This window comes from Halichoerus grypus, chromosome 5, assembly GCF_964656455.1.
Source record: "Halichoerus grypus chromosome 5, mHalGry1.hap1.1, whole genome shotgun sequence".
NCBI lineage: Eukaryota > Metazoa > Chordata > Mammalia > Carnivora > Phocidae > Halichoerus > Halichoerus grypus.
Window position 1 is genome coordinate 131,253,345 of NC_135716.1, and position 22,931 is coordinate 131,276,275.

General features: G+C 35.7%; 1 protein-coding gene across 9 annotated transcripts in view; it reads right to left on the reverse strand.

Moving 5' to 3' along the window:
- The window catches only part of LRRC7 (leucine rich repeat containing 7), a 524,922-nt gene that overhangs the window by 140,461 nt on the left and 361,530 nt on the right, over positions 1–22,931 (reverse strand). The gene's annotated exons all lie outside the window — the stretch shown is intronic.

Below are 22,931 nucleotides of genomic sequence, written 5' to 3' on the forward strand. Positions count from 1 at the left end.
GAAAGGCACAAGGCAGGATCCACAGTTAATTCAAACCTGGTTCCTGCCTTGAAGTAGCTGATGATTTACGTGAGGAGACAAATACATATAAATAACTGAAACAGAAGGTAGTATATGGGAGAAAAGAATAATGTAGAGAAGTTCAAAGAAAGGAGAGAGAGAATATGATCAAGGTATAACACACAGTGCATAATGAAACACTCTAAGTCCCTAAATCGAAGTTGTCTCTAAATTCCACCTGTGGGCAGCAGACGGTATAGAGAGGATGAAGGAAGCTATTGCTACCAGCATCATCCCTTGATTTGTGATGACTTTTTCTGATTTCTCTCCAAAAGTTTTCCCATTCAGCAACTTAAGGCCACCTGCTTCCCTTGAAGTTGATTCCTTTTTGTCACTTCAGGAAAGTGAGGAACGCCTAAGCTAATTAGTGCATTGTATTCACCTAGCCACAGGGGTTGGCTCAAGGATGGGAACAGGATCCATTTAGAGCAGATGAGAAGCAATGTTTCTTTCACTGAGACTTCAGGGGAAGAGACTCTTGTTCTTCCCTCCTGGATTAGAAACTGGGATCTTCAGGCATGATAAACAGGGAAGAGCCTGTTTGAGTTAAAAGATGGATCCTGATAACATATTAGGCTGAAATTAAGCCACACCTGAAAGTCAGATGCTTTGTCTCTTTCAACTGAAAAAAAAAATTATCACTGAAACAAGATACAACCATGTTCAATAAAATTTGAGACCCACTTAGGAAAACCAGTGTATTTTATAGAATAATAGTGGAAAAGAATGGAATTGTTTCTAACTTATGATGAGAATATTGGCAATTGTGGGTCAGCAGAAGTTATATACACACATCTTTGACACATTAGGAGGGCTTCAGAGACAGCCAGGACTACTTCAGAGAGAGTCTCTGATGCCTTTAGACTGCAATTGCAATGGAACATGCTACTATTCTTTGGAGAAATTTCAGTTATAACAAGGATGAACGGATAAAGAAGAGTGGTATATATATATATATATATATATATATATATATACACAATGGAATATTACACAGCCATCAAAGAATGAAATCTTGTCATTTGCAATGACGTGGATGGAACTAGAGGGTGTTATGCTAAGTGAAATAAGTCAATCAGAGAAAAACAATTATCATATGATCTCACTGATACGTGGAATTTAAGAAACAAGGCAGAGGATCATAGGGGAAGAGAGGAAAAAATGAAACAAGACGAAACCAGAGAGGGAGACAAACCATAAGAGACTCTTAATCATAGGAAACAAACTGAGGGTTGTTGGAGGGGAAGGGGGTGGAGGAATGGGGTAACTGGGTGATGGGCATTGGGGAAGATATGTGTTGTAATGAGCCCTGGGTATTATATAAGACTGATGAATCACAGACCTGTACCCCTGAAACAAATAATACATCATATGTTAATTCATTGAATTTAAATTAAAAAAAGTTAAAAAAAAATCTCTCAATAAACACAGAAAAAAACCTAAGGATCAAAATCTAAAGTTAGAGCATGGCATTCAGCTTTAGACTCAGAGGCATGTGTGAATAAATGTGGGGGATTTTTTTGTGTAGGAAAATATTCTCACTTTTACTTAGATGAACTACTCTACCTGTATGTTAAGCTGGGTAAGAATGGAAAACAAATCAAGTGTACGAAGCACACTCTGATATGCAGAGACTTTGAGGCAGAGGGCTGGCTAGGAACAGTCAGGCCAGTTGGAAAATATCAGTCATATGGCGCAGATTTTCCTAAGCCTGTGAATCATGAAGACTTTAGGAAAATGAGTTGTATACTGGTAACTTCTATACAATCTTATGTATGTAATAAGATGAACATTAATTTATAAATGTGGAACAATGAGCATTATTTAAGATAAACTCGGTTGTGCTGTGGTAACAAATTAATTCTGAAATCTCAGTGGCTTAACACCAGACAGGTTTACTTCCCACTCCCACTACTTCTCCAGTGTCATGGGCTTTTGCCCCCAGAGTCTTGTGTTGCCACCACATCTCAAGACTTCCAGAAGCGCCAAAGCAGAGAAGAGAGTATAGAAAACCAGCCACTGTTTCTTAAAGATCTCAGACGGGAAGTGACCCATATCACTTTTGCTTATAGGTCCATGTCTAGAACTGTTTACAAGGCCTCAACCTAAGTTCAAGAAAGGCTGGGAAATATAAGAGAAATTCATGGAATATTTGGTGAACACTACTGTCCATGCCACACAGTGACACTATATAAAAAAAAAGAATGACAAGAATGGATACAAAGTAGTTTAATAATTTAGTTATCCCTTTATTCAGTAAGTATTTATTAAACAAGTAAGGAGCAAGGTAATCCGTTGAGCAGGAAGCGTCAAGAATTTTGTATACATAGAGCACTTGGGGATAATGGCACATACTAGCATAGTTTGAGGGGAGTCAAAGAGGAAGTTAAGGGCAATCAAAAGAGCTCTATCAATGATAATTATTTTAACTTTTTTGGGGACCAGGTGGGAGACTGACAGTCTAGGAAAAAATAGAAGCAGCAAGAGATTTCAGGTTTCCATGAGGTTAGCAAGAATGTCATAGAAGTGAGGGATTGAGAGAACTAGGAGCGTGAAAAATTCAAATGAGAGCAGAAGTTAGGAGTTTAAGATTTCTGAAGTGGTTCCAGGCAATGACAGACTTGAAGCTGGAACTCTGGGCAGTATGAAATGTTGGTGTGTGGGCAGGGGAGGATGCTGTGAGAACAAAAGGCCTCACATGGTCTCTAAAAATTTGGGTAGGGTTTGATGCACTGTATAATGTGCTCCCTTGGCTTTATCAGAGAAGGTGGCAGATAAAGGTGACCAATTATGCCTGTAAAATAGCTCTCACACTGGGTTCTACTGGGAACCTAGACTTAGAGAGGGATAACTAATGCCAACCTATATTTCTACTTTATTTCAAAGGTTCTCATTTAATTTATTTAATAACATCATAAGGCAATAATAGTCCTACTTTATGGGTGAAGAATCTGATAATCATTTCCTGGGGAAAATGAGAATGATTTTATGGGGGTTGCATAACTGCATCTGGGATAGTTCCTCAGGTCTTCTGACTCCAAAGATGACATCATGTTACAGCTTAAAACTGAAATTCTGAAATAACGAAGAATGCTGGTGATCACAGATGCCCAATAAAGAAAGTAAAGCATATGCTAGATTAAAAAAAAAAGATAATATTTTTATTACTGGATGTTATAATAAAATGTGCCACAGAAGAAATTTCAGCCAGTTCCTAATAATAGCAGAGAGAAAATAAATTTAGTAGATCAATACATGACCTTGCTGAAACAAAAACCATAACATGAAGATGATGCAATGGCATTTCATGATCAATAAACAATCTTAAGTGGATCTTTGAACTAAATTAAATGGCTTACACCACCCAACCTTACACGTAAATTGCCTTTATTCATACTACAGATCTTCCTTAATTTACAATGGGGTTATAGCCTGATGAACCCATCATAAGTTAAAATATATGTCAAAAATGCATTTAATACACCTAATTTATTGAGCATCAAAGCTTAGCCTAGCCTACCTTAAACATGCTCAGAACACTTACATTAGCCTACAGTTGGGCAAAATCATCTAATGCAAAGCCTATTTTATAAAAAAGTGTTAAATGTCTCACATAATTTATTGAATACCCTATTGAAAGCAATCAACAGAATGGTTGAATGGGTACAGAATGGTTGTAAATGTATCGGTTGTTTACCCTGGTGATCCCCTGGCTGACTGGGAGCTGCGTGCGGCTCACTGTCGCTACCCAGCATGGCGAGAGAGCATCCCACTGCGTATTGCTACTGGTATGGTCAAAACTCAAAATTTGAAGTCCAGTTTCTACTGAATGTGTACCACTTTTGTACCATCGTGAAGTTGAGAAATCGTATGTTGAACCATTGTTAAGTTAGGGACCATCTGTAGTTAATTTCATAGGAACGTCAATTGTTTCCATTAAAAATGAGTGAATTTACTCAAGAATGGCTTCGTGTACTCAATGCTGGTGAAAATGTGTGAGCTGAGCACTCATATAAAGTGCTTTGAGGATTACAGATGAACATAGTCTTCTCAGGAAAACATTTTCAAATATGTTTCTCATGTCTCAAAAATATTCTTATCTGCTTTCAGGCAACTATCTTTACTGAGATGCTCTGAAATATAGAAAAATCTTATGATAGAAAAATTTCACTGCAGAATAATTTATAATATTAAAAAGTTGGTCACAATCTAAATAAACAATAGCCTAAGGGAACAGATAACCAAATTATGATAAAATCATATTTTGGTATAGTACACAACAATGAAAGTGAATTATCTATATTTTTAAGTATGCTGATGGATAGATCTAGCAGACATACTGAATGAAAAAATAGGTATAAAAATTCATATAGGACAAATTGATTTCCATAAATTATGATTTCATATAGGACATATAGGACATATAGGACAAATTGATTTCCATAAATTGATTCCAAAAAATATGTATATATATATATATATATACACATGCAGTTAAAATAGGAATATATGGAATAGAAGCACATCAAATTCAAAGTTGCAATTGTGTTGTGATGAGAACAAGACTAGGAGGGACAGCATAAAAGACTTCCCATTTGATCTACAGTGTTTTCTTTCAAAATGATTGAATTCAAATACAAAAAATAGCTAACGTGTTCATTTTGGCTAGTAGGAGTTTGTATATTTCTTTAAAATATTTATATTTTATATCTTCCTAAAATACACATTTTAAAATATAAATATTTATAAAAGGTATATTTATAGAAATATTTATATATTTTATAAAAATCTACTTTTAAAAAATTTTTACTCTCTTTCCCTATGATCCTCTGTTTTGTTTCTTAAAGTCCACATATCAGTGAGATCATATGAAAATTATTTTTCTCTGATTGACTTATTTCACTTGGCAGGTATACTTTTATATGTTTTCACTTTTTTTAAAATTAGAAAAATATCAGAAGAAACTGTATCAAAATGTTAATTTAAAAAATATCAATGGTGGGATTATGAGTGATTAAAATTTTCCTGCTTCACATTTTTTTCTATAATTTCCAAATTTTCTATAGCATATAGGCATTATATTTAATAATAAAAAAGATTAGAGAACATTTTAGTCTTCTAAATTTATACCCACCTAAACCACTTTAGAATTCTTTTTGAAGTGACCTTATTTTGATTTGTTAAAATGAGCTAAGAAAATGATTACATCAGTATTAACATAAATGGAACATATATTTTGCATGACTGCAACAAATTGCAATAACTCTTGTCATGTATATACAATTTTAGGCTGTTCTATGGGTTTGGCTATATGTGTTACTTTTATTCCACTAATTTGCATAGAGTTTGACTATATTTATTTATACACCTATTAAATTTTTTCTTCCATGAGATCAAGAGAAATATTAACCGAAAAGCATAACTTTTGACATTTATCTAATTTTGTCAAAATTAGACTAGGAAACCTTAAAATTTTAAACCTTAGAAAAAGAACTTTGGGGGGGTTCCTGAGTGGCTGGGTCAATTGGGCATCTGACTCTTGATCTTAACTCAGGTCTTGATCTCGGGGTCATGAGTTCAAGCCCCACATTGGGCTCCACACTGGGTGTGGGGCCTACTTAAAAATAAATAAACAAATAAAAATTAAAATTAACAAAAAGAAAAAGAACTTTAAATTTTAAGTGTCTTAAAGTTGATGAGATGATCTGGTGATATAATAATAACTTGTTATTCCCAGACACTGTGCAGAACTAGAAGGCAGTAGGATGGAACCTGTTTCAAAATGCAGATGATAAATAAAAGGTTTTTTCTCAAATCAACAAATGTAAAATACCAAATGCAAATCTGAAAAATTATATTCTCTAACCAAAGTGATGTAATTATCATATTTCATTGAGATATTTCAGTTACTACATTTTTTCTTAATTTTGAGATCAATGCTTCAAATTTATTTATTTTTTTATGTTTGCCCTCTTTGTTTGATAATCTTTAGAGTTTGCAATTTGCCAAGGAACCAAGATTACATTCTAAGAAACTTTTCTCCCATTTCTCTTTAAATTTTTTATTTAATAATATGCTTGGTGTACTACAGCCCTTTAGCTCTCATAACTGGGAAACTTTCCATTCATGCATTTCATAGTGCCCAGTTGAAACACTTTCTGATACACAAAATTGGATGATTAAAATTGTTCTGCTCTGATGATGAGGCTACTTGTTCATTCTCTCAATTGTTCTGTCCTACATGCCTTGAGACTGTTTAACTTCTTCAGTTAATTTCTTTGGAGGTGAAAAGTTTAGCTCCATAGGGTCACAGCCTATTTCAACTTTATGTTAGTTTATATTTCCCAATTTTATTTCAGATGTCATTACCACTAAAATGTTCATTTTTTTTTTTAAAGATTTTATTTATTTATTTGACAGAGACACAGCAAGAGAGGGAACACAAGCAGGGGGAGTGGGAGAGGGAGAAGCAGGCTTCCTGCTGAGCAGGGAGCCCTGGGATCATGACCTGAGCCAAAGTCAGACGCTTAATGACTGAGCCACCCAGGCGACCCCATATTTTAAAGCTTTATTTTATTATTATTATTTTTAAAGATTTTATTTATTTATTTGACAGAGAGAGAGACAGTGAGAGAGGGAACACAAGCAAGGGGAGTGGGAGAGGGAGAAGCAGGCTTCCCGCCGAGCAGGGAGCCCGATGTGGGGCTCGATCCCAGGACCCTGGCATCATGACCTGAGCCGAAGGCAGACGCTTAACGACTGAGCCACCCAGGCACCCCTAAAGCTTTATTTTTAATTTAATTACTGCAATTAGTTAACATTTAAGAAAATATTTTTATATTCTAGAAATTATCGAATGAATAAATAAACAGGTATTCTTAACAATTAATAATAAGAGGCACTGCTAAGGAAATGTGATTAATCTATAATTGAAACTCTTTCAACCATAAAGTTTAATGAATATTTTAGTATGAATATGAATGTAATATATTCCATTTAAATACTCAGACGAGTATATTGATGGCACACAGGAAAAAAATCTACAGATGACATGATGTTGAGAGGGAGAGACAATACATTAAATGACTGAATTAGTGTCCAAAACGATCTGAAAATGTTAGAAGACTGGATAGCTCTAATTATGTGAAGTTTAATAGGGACAAATGTAAAATCCTGCCATATGTCTCCCAAACCAATTATACACATATAAATTAGAAGCAGAAGTAAATGTGAAGAAAATTGAGGATTTAAGTCAAGAGTAAGCTCAGTGTTGACTAATTCATTTGTTAATAGGTGCATTCATTCAGTCAAGAAATACTACCTGCCCCATGCAAAGACGACACTACAATGTTCTCTAGGAATATGACTCAGACTGTGAAGGGTTGTCCCAAGATCTTTTCTGTCAATGTCCTGCTCTATATGCAACCATTAGCCCACAGAAGGACTACAGTATTCTGTTCCCCTCTAGGTGGCCAAGTGTAAAGGTGTCTTCAACAAAGCAGAGCTTATTCAGAATAAGCCATAGGAGAAATGGCGGAAATGATACAAACTGTTTAGATTGGAGAACAGAAGATGTAGGCATAAAAGATGCCTGTCTTTGAAAATCTGAGGGTTGTTGTACAGAAAGGAGCTGAATTTATCCTATCTTTATCCCCAGTTCAGAATTAGAAGCAGTGAGGAAAGTTGCAGGAAGGTAGATGTAAGTCAGCATCCCAATAGGAGTGATTTTTTTTCCAAATTAGATCTGTCTAAAATGAAATAATCTAATTTCCTGGTCACTTACTACAATAATGCACTTTTCAAGGTGCCTTTACATAAATTATTCTTACTGAATCTTGACAACTATCCAATGAGTTGGGTATGATCATTGGACAGGTAGTAAGCAGGGTGGTTAAGAGCATGGTTTCAGGAGCTAGACAGAGTTCAGCTCAGGGTTTTGTTGGTTACATGCTGTAAAATCATGGTTTGGCTTCCTCGTCTGTAATAGGTGAATGACAGTGCCACATTAATGAGGATTAACTGTATTAAAATATTTGAAGTGCTTAGAACACTGACTGGTTTTAAGTGCTTGTGCTCAATGCTCAATGAATATTAGCTATTATCTCTACCTTACAGACAAGGGGATTTAGACATAAAGAAGCAAATCACTGTGGCCCAAATTTTATGGCTAATGAATAAGGAAGGCAAGAGCCTGATCTTGAAGTTTTGTTAGATGATGAATAAAGTTCAAAAGGAGAGGAGTATCCTGGAGAAAAGTGCTAAGTGGTTCATACCTAGCATGGTGCTACTTGGGCAAGGCAGCTTTAAGATGAAAGTGCCAAAGGAAGAGATCAGATGCTAAAGAGAGTCTTTGATTCAGTCAACAAATGTATTTAATCAGTATTTATTAAGAATCTAGTTTGTACCAGGCACTGGAGAAACAACAGTGAACAAAACAAGCCCTCACAGAGATTACATTCTGGTGTTTCGTATTTCCTGGGGTGAATCCCATAACACGTTAACAATTAGGTAAGGGAAGTGATTCTGATTACATGATTTCCATTTTAATGTACTACCTGCTCCCCCACAGAGATTACAAGTTTTGATGATCTTGTCTGAATCTAAATTTAAGAGTGAAAACTGTGTCACACATACACTCTCATCTCATAATTCAAACTGGTCTTCTTCAAGCCTTCATCTCCAAAAAACCGCATCCACTTCCTTCCTCCCCCGTCTCTACACTGCAGCCATTATGTCCGCTCTTGCTTGAAACAAAATTTTCCTACTATCCAAAGAATACAAATTCCAAGTACCTTTACCATATGATACAAAACAACTCTCATTTGACCCTTTTCTTTCCCTATACCCTCATTCAAACTTGAGCCTCAAGGAAAACCTAACTCTGCTGTTCCTAAAGGCATCATGCTTTATCTTGCAATCAGGCCTTGACAAATGTTCTCTAAGCTTCTTGATCTGATCATTGATTGGGTTAGGCATCCTTCCTTCCGTGTTAGGATTCCTAGTAGAGCATGTTGCATATTATACTGTGAGCTCCTTGAAGCAGGGACTGAATCTTGCTTACCTTTGTATCTCCAACTCTTTCCAAGGTAATATGTTACTGCTTTATGCATTCTATCTGAATTGAACAAAATAAACAATCCACATGCATATCAATCTTGTCCTCTACTCCATTTCAGTAACTCATTCCCAATATTCCACTTAAACTGTCATCACAAGTATCTGTACCAACTCTGAAATCTCAATTGCAAATATACCCCTGGCTGATCATCAGCGCCTATACCCCCAGTCTCTTACGTCAGTACCCTAGAACTCCCCTGGAGCAGTTACTGGTATGACTGATATGCTGTGTCCACATTTATTCATCTGTCTTTCTTTCCTTACTAAGCTGAGAGTTATGATTAACACTCCACCATTATAAACAGTTTCTTGCAAATATCATTTGGCAAATTTGTCCTCTTTCCTTTTGTCACATTCACCCAACTGAACTTAACCTGGAGGTGAAGCTAAATTTCTGCCTTTTCTGCTACTGCACTGAGCTTTGTTTGGAAGAAATCACAAGTTGGCTGATTGTCTCACTTTAAATTAATGACAAATACCTGAAGCAGGGACCAAATACTGCCAGACAACCATATTACTTTTCCTCGAGAAGTCGCTTTTCAACTCTCTGAGACTATTTCAGAGCTCTTCAATCTTGTCAAAGATTGTATTCTCCTCTTAACCCCAGTTCATAGCTTACCTTATTGTTCACTGAAATAAACAAACAAGCAATCAGAGGTGGATGTGCTCCAAAGGTAAAGAAGCTTAAACTTCAGGCCTCTCATATGCATGCTGAGGCAAATTTGCAAAGGAATATATTGTAAAGACAATTGCTTAAGATTGCTTTGGTTTGCCACACAGACTTTCCCTCCATCATTCTTCCTTGTGTATAATGGGGCACATTTGAGATCTGGCTTAGCTGAAATTGAGTTGGGGATACAGTTTGGATTTAGCGCAATATGTTCATGTGTTCTGTAGTCACCTCTGTGGTTCTCTGGCCCTTCCAGAAGCATATCCCCTTCCTGCCCATTTGGGCTCTAGATCATATCTCTTTCATTTCTTCTCGTCCTTGCAGGGATACAGACCTGGAGTTATCCCCTTTCCCACACACATCAATCTCTGTCTCCCCAGGGCCATACAAACATGCTTTAGTTTCTCTGATCATTAAAAAAATACTATTTTCATTGCCTCTCCAGCCTCTTCCAGTTACTTTCCCACTCGTTGCTCTTCTCCAAAGAGAGACTTTAAATTTTTTTTAAAAAGATGTTATTTATTTATTTTAGAGAAAGAGAGACCATGAGAGAGAGCACGAGCAGGGGGGGAGAGGGAGAAACAGGCTCCCTGCTGAGGATCCTAGGATCAGGACCTAAGCCAAAGGCAGATGCTTAACAGACTGAGCCACCCAGGTGCCCCGACTCCAGAGTTTTAGACTTTAGAAAAAGTTTTGTCACTATTTGCCTTTGCTTATCTCCCATTCACCCTTCAAGCCATTCTGAGGTATCCCTGAAAACTGCTATTGTGAAAGTTGTCATGACCTCTACTTTGGAGCTGGGGTCCCTAAAATACAGCTACAAAAGTCAGATTTAGTACTTAGCTGTTAAAGTCAGATAGTACAGGACAAATAGCAAATCAGGGAAGAAAAAACAATATTAAATGTAGAGATGAAGAATTTACATTAAAGCCCAATTAACTAAAGGAAATTCTATGGTTATAAGTATTTTCAAGGTAGAAAAAAAAATTGCAATTGCTAATGCAATTTCAAATTCTAGAATCTTTAGGTGATGTATGGGTGTTCTTAATGCAAATTATAATTATAGTAAACTATATAATTTCTATGTTATACCTATTTTCTTTATGTCTTATTAATGTTTGAAACGTTGAAAATACATACATATATTTTTAGTTAAATATATTCTATAATTTACACATTTTTATGAACTAATCTCTGAAAATACCTAGAACTGTTTTATTTGTTTTGTATCAGGTAAGTATCTTTCCAATATAGATATTTCACTGAATAAAAAACAAATCTGAGTCACTATTTTTTATTTACCACTGTTGGTCAATCCCCTGATATGAATTAATTTATAATATTAGTGAGCTTTTTTTTTTAGAGATTTATTTATTTGAGAGAGAGAGTGCACGCTCAAGAGGGGGAAGAGGTAGAGGGAGAGGGAGAGAGAGAATCTCAAGCAGACTCCATGTTGAGTGGAGAGCCTAACGTGGGGCTCGATCTTACGACTCAGATCACGACCAGAGCCAAAACCGAGTGGGACGCCTAACAGAGCCACCCGGGTGCCCCGCAGTGAGAAATGTTTTTAATGAAATTGCTAAGATGTACATAACAATCTATTACAGCATTAATCTAATTTTCTGTAGATACTGGGAAACTTCTTTTTGTCTTGGTACTTCATGATACCATTATTGGATTTTACTTAAATATAGTAAATGTTAGTTTATCTGGCAAATCCAAAACCTGAAATTTCTTTAAACTTTTAGTTCTACACTCACTACTGTAAGCTTCTGGAGCAGGTCTTGCATCTTTGAATCCCGGACACTTAGCAGTGTACCTGTGGCAAAGAATTCCACCAGTGACCCTTGAACATCATGAAGATGTACTGCAAAGCTGAAGTACCTTCTGAATCTAAGACTACTTCTATTCAGAGTGTTTTCAATGAAATTCAGAATTCAAATTCTTTGAAAATCGGTAATCAATATCTGGCATATATGGTAATTAGTTCTCCATAAACTGTAGAATGATCAATTACTCAAACAGAAAATAACAAATTGCTACTAATCTGCTAAATAGTAAGAGTTGCAGCAAATAAGAAACTGAACTGTCAAGTGTGTGTGCATTATCTTTTACTGCTTGGAAGTCGGTAAATGATAAGGCAGATCATTATGTTTTATGTCAGTATCTTACATTTGTTCAGTGGAAGTGAAGACCTATATTAAAAACTGTAAATCTTTCCACAGGAAGACCATTTTGTTGTGTTTGGTAGCAAGAGTACTTCATTAGAGGCAGACAAGAAAGGAGTGAAGACAAGAGCCATTCATATTTGGGTTCCAAAGCCATTCTGTCTTCAATTTATAGCAGTTACAAAATTCTAAAACTGAGTCGTAACCATTGTATCCTTACCACTTAGCCTAGTGGATGTTTAATAAATATTTGTTAAATGAAAAAAGAAAGTCATTAGTATTATTGGTGGAGGCCTTTACTCTTGGTGTGCTTTAATTTTCTGATTAGAGAAGTGGAAACCCTTATATTTATCTTATTTTACTTCACTACATAGTAATGTTAGGTACATCAATAAACTCTTGCATGTTACACATCATGGGATTTTAAACTACATTTTTTTTTCTTAGAGAGAGAAAGAGAGAGAGAGTGGCTGGGGAGGGGCAGAGGGAGAGGGGGAGAGAGAGAGAGAGAACGAGAATCCCAAGCAGGCTCTATGATCAGCGCAGAGCCTGCCATGGAGTTTGATCTCACAACCCTGAGACTGTGATCTAAGCCAAAATCAAGAGTCAGATGCTTAACTGACTGAGCCACCCAGGCACCTCTAAACTACATTTTGAGGACATAAATATTTATAAACATTATTAGAGTTCTATGGGTTAAGTAGAATTTGAGTTACTAATTATGTATATTTTTATTTTATTATTCCTTAATGTACTAGTGTTTAGTTATTACTCCTGCATATGTCATCTTCTACTTTTATAATATATTCTGATATTTGTTCTCCAGTTGTGCATTTAATGTCAATTAAGGATCAGATCAGAACACAAATGGTAGAAGTGTTGCTGGAATATTTATTATATTTTTTCCATATCCCACATAAACAATATAAACTGATAAAGAAAATATAACATTTTACGACATCTATCCCTAAACCTGGTTACTGTAATACTTATTATCTAAATAATAATAATAATAAACTAAACCTAATAACTTATGCTACCTCTCATTATTAGTATTAAAGCTTAAACTATTTATTTATAAATATTCTAACTGGCCACTTCTGAAGATTTAATAAGTACTTACCAACACTTACTTCATGTCCAGCACGATGTTATGGGATATAGGAGCATGTGCACATGGGGGAGGGAAAACTCAAAAGTATTACAATATAATCTCAGACAAAATGTAGATATAGGTTCATGGAGAGAGACATAGAATCCCAAGCTAAATACTGTGGTAAAAATGATAGTAGTATACAAAGCCAATAAAAAACCAAAATGAATTGAGGAAAATATTAGTCTCCCTGACCAAATACTTTATAAGAACTAGTGAGAAAATAAAGTTAATTATCTCTTTAGTCAGATTTTAACATTTCATTGTTTCCACACTTGCTTTAAAGCTCTTTAAAAGTCTCAGCTTAATTTTTCCTGCACAAATTCTATCATGTGAACTACACCATTAAATTATATATTTTTTATTAGTTTTATACAACAGTTGAATGAGCTGTTTGCCAGGGTATATTAAACTGTCAATACAGTTCTACATCAGTACACCCAAATTATTCTTATGGTACTGTGTTGATTCCTTTATTAACCCCCATTTGAGAGCTAATTGCTGCTATGTAATTTAGTAAAATTATAATATTTACTGATGCAATCTACAGAGATCAAGGCTATGTAATTTGAAATTACATGCTTGATTGTTTTGCTTGTCACTATAAAAAATTGGTATGTTTTATTGGACAATTTTTTTTTATATTACAAATGAGCAATGAGTTTTGAGGTTGTAACTTAAAACAATTTATATTGTATCAACTTTAAGTGAGATATTTCCCTATCTATATAATCTTGCCTAATTTTGATAATTCTAGAACTCTTTAAGAGTTGTCTTAACATACTTTCACCTTACCTACCTAGCTTTCCACCCACATTTTTGTGACTCCCTCTCAAACTATATTACAGTCATCATGCACTCATCATGCTCCTTCCTGTTCCCTCTTCTGCCTAAAGTGCTCTTCTTCCTTCTCTTTGCCTGGTTAATTTCTACTCACCCTTTAGATTTCAATTAAAGATCACTTCTTCAGGGAAATCTTTGGCCAAATTCCATTATAGACTGCTCAACATTTGTCATGGATGGAATTTTATATTTATGAGTGTATGAGTGTACTTGATTAATATTTGTTTTCCTCACTAGACTATAAGCTCCAGGAGGGCAGGGACAATCTTTGTTTCACTTTACTTTTGTATATGAGAGTTTGACAGAGTGATCAATAAATGTATTCATCCCAAAGATATTTATTGACCGCTTAACATATTTCAAGCACTGTGCTTAGTGTGGGGAATATAATAGAGAACAAAATAAACTCATAGCGCTACCTTCATTCATCCAAGAGTTGTTGAATGAATAAAGGAATAAATGATAACTTGTTGAAACAAATGATTCCATATCAGCCTTTCTTCCATGTAAGGATGAATCTTTTAATTTGTATCATAGGTATGGTGCTTTACCATTAACATTTTGTGTACAGTGCCTTGCAAGTAGTAGACTGCTAATGACTACTTGCCAGATTGGTGAATGAATTAATCTCTAAGTGGGTTAATTTTAGATGTATAGGTGATGCTGGCTATAACACCAAAGGACTATATTTTAACTGCAAATTTATTATCCATTTCTTTTCTTCATGTGTGAACAAGAATGCTTTTTTAAAAATTTTGCTTTATCATTATTATGGTTATTTAATATTCAAATTCACACGAACAAGTCAATAAGGGATTTTGCTAAAAATGTGAATTCCAATCAATATAATATGAAAAAAAAAAGTTGTCCAGACTTCAACTTGTAACATATGCTTTGGTCTATTTTTTTCTTTTTCATATGGAGTTGTGAACAGATGCTTGGGCAGGTTAATTCTGTATTAAATCTTGTACTTCTGCACGTGCCATGGAGGTGGATGCTTGCCAAGTCAGCACTGTATCACCCTTGTTGGTCATTAATCACATCAAAACCACTTATTTTTGCTTTTATTAAATTAAAATGAAAGTGAGAGTTCTGCTAACAAAGGTTTATTTTAGAGTGGGGAGGCAGCCTCATCTTTCATTCCTTTGCCACAAGAACCTCTGCTCTTGTTAAAATAATCTAATCACAAACCTTCAGCATGCTTTTGTGTTTCCTCATCTTCATCCATTCCTATGATCTTGTCAATCCCCTCTTTTCCCTCCCCACCTATCCAAATCCAACTCATTCTTCAAAGCCCAGCAAATCCTGTGTCTAATGGAAAACTTTTAAAAATTATACCAATCATCAGGATCCCATTAACATACATCAATTCCACAGAGTTTGAGAATCTATGTTCAAATAGCTAGGCCGTAGACAAGAGAAACACAAACATGAAGTCTTTTCCTTATGATGCTATAGTTTAAGAGAAAATAAGTCAGCATTCATTTAAGAAATACTTATTAACTGGTAACCATTTTCAAATTTACTGTGGATAAGAATCATCTAAGAAGTTTGATAAAATGTAGATTCCTGAGCTTCACACGAAACCCACTGAATCAGAATTTCTAACAGCGTGATCCAGAAATCTAAGTTTTTAAATTTTTAAGTGTCAATGGTAATTTGAGAGTGTTTCTTTAATACACACTGCTTATACATAAGGGTTACTAAGATGAATGTAAAGGTTCTCTACCCTCAAGGAGCTCACATCCTAGTTAGGGCAGGTGGTTAGTCACAATACAAATAAAATATTTTGTAACTATTACATTAAAAAAAATAGAACAGGCTTGTGAAATGGTTTCAGGGACCATAGCGGATAGTCAATAGTACTGGATGCACTGCAACCACAAGTTAGCCTCATTGGATTCTGAGGGATTGAAAAGAAATCCTCTTATGGACAATATTCACCATGCACTGGGGCTGGGAGAAGGGAAGATTTTGTGTTGTTATCATGCACCTACATAGATTGGGACAACTATAACATAAGAAAGAAAGTAATGGGTGCAGTGGAGATCTCTTTATAGAGGAATTTACAGAAAGGGAAGATAATGTCTAGCCAGTAACATCAGAGAATTTTTGAAGAGGTGCTACATTTGATCTGAGCCTTGAGGAAGGGTAAGATTTATAAACTATAATACAGAGATGAGGATTAGGGAAAGCAAAGATATTCCAGAAAGAAGAATTAGTACAAACAAGGATACAGAGGCAGGAAAGCAAGCTGCGTGTAAAGAGAAGAGCAAGCAGTTCATTTTGGCTTAGTGAAAGGTACAAGAAGGACAATTTTTATTTTTCTTGTAGTTTTAGATTTAGGAAAACACATTAGAAAGGAAAACTGGACCAGATCTTTACAAAACCTTGGGTACTAGAACTCAGAGTAACATTTATTCCTTAGACAACTCATCTGACACTTAATATATGCTACTTTTTATGCCTTGTCTCCCCAGGAAGCTTATACTTTTCTTTCTTTCTTTTTTTTTTTTTTTTTGAGAGAGACAGAGAAAACGCGTGTCTGCATATGTGCATGCGCCTGAGCAGAGCGAAGAGCAGAGGGAGAGAAAGAATCCCAAGCAGGGTCAACGTTCAGCACGGAACCCAACACAGGGCTCAATCTCACCACCCTGAGGTCAGGACGTGAGCCGATATCAACAGTCAGTCACTTAACTGACTGAGCCACCCAGGTGCCCCAAACTTATACTTTTCCTGAAGGAAGGACAATGTTTCATACCTCTTAATAAGTCCTTCAGAATGTAGTGCAATACTTGGCACACAGGAGGAGTTAAAAAAATTTCCATTGACTGATTAAGAGTGATTGCTTTTGTTCCCAAAAGGAAGGCTTCCATGGCATACAGGAGGACCATGCACCACTGGGATTTTCTCTACTCTGTTGGCAGATGTGGATAAGGCATATGAGGAGATTGTCACGATCAACAATCACAGAGGTCATGCTATGAGGATGTTGGAGGTGTCTAAAAATGAATAATGAAATTCTAGCCCATTGGGAACTTTACTACAGATCCATGCTCCTTTTTGTTTTCTCCACATCAACTATAAATATTTTCTTAAATTTGTATTTCTGTCTTATCAGCATAATATAAAAATGTGTACTTGGAATGGAAAAAAGTATCCTGTAAAATGAATTGTTCTAATATTTAAAAAAGTAATAACTGATTGTTGTAGCTTTATTTGGGCTACTGATTTAAGGAAGAAATACTTTGTTTTGTTTTGTTTGGAGTTTTTTTTTTTTCAAAGTTAAAGAACTGGCTGTCAAATATTTCATCGATTTGTGACTATTCAAGAGGGCTAGGAGCGGTTTCATCAGGAAAAGCCATGATCCCTATTCCATCCCATAACAAACACATATGTCTAAGACATTCAATAAATGCATCCAGACAAGACAATAAATATTAACTGAAAACCTACCCCTTGTTTGAAAATGTTCGAGGTTCTGTGAAATACTGGTAAACAAGGGAAACAAATTCTCTGATTTTGTGAAACTTAAATTCTAGTAAGATCTAGTAGTTTGGTTCAATTATCCCACAAACAACAATAATAGCAATAGTAACAATAATTAATTATATTGTATAATATCTTACAGTTTGTAAAATTTTTATTTGTTGTGCTTTTTTTTCACAGCACTCTTCCCTTTCTGATTCTTACATTTTCTTCTGTTTTTTAAAAATGCACTCATTTTGCCCCCTCAACCCTCCTCCCTTCTGGCAACCACTGATTTATTCTCTGTATTGATGAGTATAGGTTTTGTTTTGTTTTTGTTTTTTTTTTTTTAAAGATTTTATTTATTTATTTGACAAAGAGAGACACAGCGAGAGAAGGAACACAAGCAGGGGGAGTGGGAGAGGGAGAAGCAGGTTTCCCACCAAGCAGGGAGCCAGACGTGGGGCTCCATCCCAGGACCTTGGGATCATGACCTGAGCCAAAGGCAGACGCTTAATGACTGAGCCACCCAGGTGCCTCTTGCTTTTCTTTTTAGATTCCACATATAGGTAAAATCATATGCTATTTGTTTTTCTCTCTTTGACTTATTATACTTAGAGTAATTGCCTCAAAGTCCAACCATGCTGTCACAAAAGGCCAGATTTCATGCTTTTTTATGGCTGAGTAGTATTCCAGGCTGTGTGTGTGTGTGTGTGTGTGTGTGTGTGTGTGTGTGTGTACATACCATATCTTCTTTATCCATTCATCTGTTGGACACTTAGGTTGTTTCCATATCTTGGATATGGTAAATAATGCTGCGGTGAACATAGGGGTGCATATATCTTTTCAAATTAGTGTTTTCATTTTCTTCAGATAGATACCCAGAAGTGGAATTGCTGAATCATATGGTAGTTTTAATTTTTAATTTTTTGAGGAACCTTCATATTGCTTTCCATAGTGGCTGCACCAATTTACATTCCAACCAACGGTGCATGAGGGATCCCTTTCAACCACATCCTCACCAAAACTTGTTACTTCTTGTCTTTTTGATAATAGTCATTTTGACAGGTATAAAGTGATATCTCATTATGGTTCACATGCACTTGAGAAGAATGTGTATTCTGCTGTTGTTGGATAGAATGTCCTGTATACGTCTGTTAAATCTTTTGCTCTAGAGTGTTATTCAAATCTGCAGTTTTCTTTGTTTAGTTTTTGTTTAAATTCCAATGAGCTAACATACAGTGTAATATTAGTTTCAGGTGTACAATTTAGTGATTTAGTGATTCAGCACTTACATACAATACCCAGTGCTCATCACAGATGCCCGCCTTAATCCCCATCACCTATTTCACCCATTCCCCTACCGACCTCCCCTCTGGTAACCATCAGTTTGTTCTCTATAGTTGAGTCTGTTTTTTGGTTTTCCTCTCTCTTATTTTCCCCTATGATCATTTGTTTTGTTTCTTAAATTCCACTTGAGTGAAATCATATGGTAATTGTCTTTCTCTGACTGACTTATTTTGCTTAGGAGAATTCTCTCTAGTTCCTCACCCCAGTTACAACTAAAGGCAACATACCTGATTCTTTTCCCTTTTTATCCACCCCAACCCCTTTCTGCCAGTTCTTTATTTCTTAAATCCAACCTTTTGTTGCCTTTCATTTCTTCTGTCTTCATTTCTTAGTTCTGGCTATATAATCTGTTTCCTAAACTATTACAATAATTTTCACTTATCACTGTTTTTAATCTATTCCTATTCAAGTTCTAGATCCTATCAAAATTTCTGACACATAGTAGGCTATCAATAAAATATTGTTGATTGAGTGATTAATTCATCTTTCGTATCAGAGGTAAATTGTAAAATGTAGACTTGAATATTGTAAATATTGTAAACTGTAGACATGAATTATTTTCCTGCTCCACAATTTTCAGGCTATCTGTCTTTCATGAGCTGAATACCAGATTCTTAGCATGACATTCAAAGACCCCAATGTTCTTGCTTCAATTCATTTTCTAATCTCACTTCCCTTTACCCTGCAAAAGAATCTGTACTCCAGCCATAGCTGACCACCTCAAGCTTTCCAAGCCTACTCTTCTAACTTCTACTCTTCTGTAACTCCCATGAGCTGTCCTCTCTCCCTTATTTACCTTTCAAGTCTTTCCTCTCCTTGAACCTCTCTGCCTTTACTCCCAAAGTCACTCTTCAGTTCTATTTTATAATCCATCTCTCCATCTACCTTTTATTTGCTAATTGTGGTGCTATCATTTGCACTTGCAAAATTTCTGAAAGGTAAATTTATGTTTTATTCATCTTTGTATTCTCAGTGCCTGCAGTGCCTGCATAAATACAGAGTAAATGTATGGTGAATGAATAAACAGTAAGTTGATTCAGATGTAAAAACGGGTTTTATCTCCCATCTCTCCCCAAGTTGCACTAAAATGACAAAACGGAAACAAAACTGAAAACAAATGAAAGGGAAAAAATGGTGCTGCAAGTAAACAGGAAAGGGGAAAAATAAGAAGCCAGAAACTTAGAGAATTTTATAGAAGATACAAAGTAGATTCAATTATATTTTTAAAAAATTCAATACCAATCACCTCTGACTTAGTACAAACCAAAAGGGGTCCCTCTGGGAAGTCAGAATTGCTTGGTTTCTCTAATGAGTTCCAAAAGTTTGTGTAAATTAATACTGCTTTTGAAAGGGAAAATATCTATTAAAATGAAATATGTATAACCAATGATCCAGCAATTCTAACTCTAGGAAGCCATCCTTTGCAAATATTTGCATGTGTATGTAAAGAGTTGGTCATTGTGTTATTAAAATAGCAAAATAGTGGAAACAAGATAGATGTCCATCAATAGGTTATAGATTAAATAATGTGATGCCCACTATAGGAAACTATATATAACTTTTAAAAGTATAAAAGATGTACAATGCCCATTTTATGTTCTTCAGTGAAAAAATGCATATGCACATGCACCTTTGTAAATGAATAGAAAAAGAAGTGGCACGGCAGACATTAAACTGTGTTTACCACTGGGGAGTGAGACTGGGAGGTCGTTGAAGAGGATTTTTCTCTTTTTCCTTTATATACCACTGTATTAAGATTATTTTTGTAACTAAAGAGCAATCTAAACAGTTTAACAATTTAAACAAAGAAAATTTCCAGATGTGAAATAGCAGGGGACGGGAGCAAAATAGGCCATAGTCAGTCCATAAGGAACAACTGAAGGACTTCTAGATAGTCAGGGATTAGTACTTAGGGTTATTTCACTAGCTGGAACTACTCGTTAAAGATCTTCCCATTGGCTTCTAATATGAGCAGTAGGGTCAGATAGAGAAGGAGGCAGTATTCCAGCTAACTTCAGGCTGGTACAATCAAGACAACAGTGAAATTCTATAATGTGTCTATCTTCCTCCATACCTTGTTGGCAAGTGCGGTTGTAGCCCCTAAGAATACTCTGACAATGGCTAGAAAAGATGGTGGGTTAAGGCGTGCCCTGCAGACCTAGTAACTCAACTAGACTATCTCATAACAAGTGGCTGGTCACAGCATTAATTATCTCGGCATAAGCAGCAGACTTTGAATTAGAGGTTTGTTACCTAAAAAAGGGCCTTCTGCTGCCATCTTTCTTGAAGGTCCCAAATGATATCTGCTTGTTTGTCTACCTACTTGCTCACTTACCATAGCCAATATGTAGTATCCTGCTTGGAGTCCCAGGGAGAGTGAAGAAGGGAAAGGGAAACAAAACTGTATGGGATAAATTATTTTACAGTAGAAGTGGTTCAGCTCTATGTTTATCTCTTGGGGAAGCCTATAAGTCTGGCACTGACCCTTGGCTGAGATAAGGGCAGTGAACTAATTAATGATTTATAATATACTATTTAAAGTTTGAAACTTCCCTGGTGATACCCAGGGCTGATTTGTTTATTGGGGCTTATACCTGGCATCACCAGTTAGCCTGGCTTGGCTATGTGTAAAGAAGGACACAAAAAGCACCATTGGAAACTTTTAGGGAGCCTTCTTGAAACTAAGATTTATCATGTAAATCATGGTGCTTTTATTTGGAGATGAAGCACATCCTTGTGTGAATAAGAAGGATCTTGGGAAGCTGTATTTGGAAGGTTCTTGGTCCCCTGATGCTTGCCTGCATTATCTTTTTACTGCTCTACGGTGTCGTTTGCCTTTATTGAAAGTCTTGTGTGAGTATGCTCTGTGGAGACTTGAAAATCTTTTCAATTATCCAACATGTTGTAATCTTTGCAAAAACAATGAATACAACATAGCTGTATTAGTTTTTCAATGATGCATAACAAGTTACTGAAAACTTAGCAGCATAAACCAGCATTCATCTCAGTTCTATACGTCAGAAATCAGGGCATGGTGTGGTTGTGTTTTCTGCTTAGGGTCTCAAAAAGCTAAAATCATGGTATTGACTAGCATGCATTATCATCTGGAGCTTGGAATCCTCTTTCAGCTTATGTAGATGTGGCAAGATTCAGTTCCTTAGGGTTGTAAGAGAAAGGTCCCTGTTTCCTTGCTTGCTGTCAGGTATTTCCTTGCTGGGATCACTCTCAGATCACAGAAGCTAGCTACATTCCTTGAAATATGGCTTTTTCCATTGGCTCTCTCATACTTCTAATCTCTTTAATTAAAAAGAGTCCATTCCCTTTTAATAATAACCTCATTAGGTTGGATCACCCAGAATAATCTCTCTAAGGTCAGCTGACTTGGAACTTTAATTACATCAGCAAAATCACTTCCTGGCAGTACTTGTATCAGTGTTTGATTGAATAACTGGGAGAAGACTTCTGTATTCCAGAAGGTACAGATCTTGGGGGTCATTTTAGAATTCTGCCTTTCATAATGGTCCCTAATTATTAATTGAACTTATTAATACAAACCACAAAATTGCATTTTGTGGAGCCAGAGAAAGTAGAAGGAGACTGTTGGGTACCATACCCCTCTCTTATTTTACCAGAGTGATTCTACTTTTATCTATTATATACAATTATAGTCTGTATAAGTTGTTGCTATTACATTTTATTCATGCTCCTTCCTTTGGTAATCACATCTAGTCTCATGGTTTTGAATTACATGTATGTATATGTATATATGCATACACACTGACATTTCTTAATATATTATTATATTAAGATTTTTTATATTATATTTATCTGGTCTGAACTTCTGCCTAGACTCATAATTAACAGATTTCTTGACTTCCCCACCTGCATATGTAATAGGCGTATTAAACTTCAGATTTCCAGAATAGAACTCCTGATCTTTCCCTTTAAAACTATATCTCTTGTCCCCAAAATTTCTATTTGGGCTGATTGGTGAAGGTCTTCTCCTTTACAAAACTAGTCTGTAAAAAATGGGGAAAGGTAGGTGCTTTTCAAATGTTCAGTCACCAAAACAAAGTGTCATGGAACATTAAGAAACAGGGAA